General features: G+C 44.2%; 1 protein-coding gene across 1 annotated transcript in view; it reads right to left on the minus strand.

Annotated features, from left to right (window-relative positions):
- hyi (hydroxypyruvate isomerase) overlaps positions 1 to 1,211 on the minus strand; it is a 17,952-nt gene that overhangs the window by 2,429 nt on the left and 14,312 nt on the right. The window lies entirely within an intron of this gene.

A 1,211-nucleotide genomic window follows, 5' to 3' on the forward strand; every position in this document is an offset into this window, starting at 1 on the left:
ACCGCTCAGGGCAGCCCATTCACTCTGACATATTTTCATTTGTGCATGAATAGGTCCTGAGCATGTGTGTGTATTTCAGGCCTGTGTGTAGTAATCACTAACAAAGCAGAGTGTATATTGTAATTTCCCCACTGGGGATCAATAAACACTATAAATTATAAATTAGCAGCTGAGGAAGCACAAGTGTGTTGTTTCTTCCAATCTTGTCTGACAAATATTAAATGTCTCTTGTCAATGCAGGCGGAGGTCAGATGAATGATGCGTACTAACTGAATTGCCAGTTGGTTGAAGCGAACACTAGTTTATATCCATGACGATTTAGGAGATATTTAAGGGGCCGCTGGAAATTCCGTTGGATGACCGCCACTTTCCTCTTCCTTTGTGTTGGCGTACTAAACTCTGATGGATTCATGAGGACTGGGGTTAACACGACTAGAACTACTTCTGAACGTACACATGCTCCACCAAAACAAGTTCCTTCCCGAGGCTCTTTAGCAGAAACACTGTTGCTCCATCGGTAACAATCACAATCGCCTTGGTTTAAAGTATATACCAATAAACCAGAGCAAGTTTCACAAAGCTTAATTTGGCCATCCCTACTAGCCAGACCCTCCTTCACTGCGCTGCGGGTCAGACTCTTTACCTCAGTGCTCTTGCTTTTATGGCCGACAACTTTACTGTTTCGGTTCACTCACACAGCTCTCCTCAAGCTTATTTCCAGCAGGCAGCTGTTTTCAGCCAAGATAAGACTCTGACAAACCAACCACACACTACACTAACTGCTACAATTAGCTGCCGCAAAGTGGCCCAAAAGATCAATTAGTGCTGCTTCGAATCCGTTGTTCTTTATATTGTCACTTTCTCTCATCCACTTAGGTTTATATAAACAGCAGTTTGCAGTGTGACATTAACTGGCTGCCAACCTCTGTCCCCGTTTATCGCTCCCGATGACGCCTTGCATGGTAGCCTCAGACACCGCTGTGTGAATGGGTTAATGAATGCTGGTTCATGTGGTCGCTACACTAGAGAAGCAATATATATATAAAAACAGTCCATTTACCATTTGACTATAAATGCCAACATATCTAAAGGTCACGGGGATAGGAGATGGTGCAGTGGGGGGGGATTCACCATAGGCCTTTAGCGGCATCAGGTGGATTTAGTGGAATTGATTTTGTAGCCAGATAAGCAACATGTGGGGAACAGGAGGG

This window comes from Etheostoma spectabile, chromosome 9, assembly GCF_008692095.1.
Source record: "Etheostoma spectabile isolate EspeVRDwgs_2016 chromosome 9, UIUC_Espe_1.0, whole genome shotgun sequence".
Classification (NCBI taxonomy): Eukaryota; Metazoa; Chordata; class Actinopteri; order Perciformes; family Percidae; genus Etheostoma; species Etheostoma spectabile.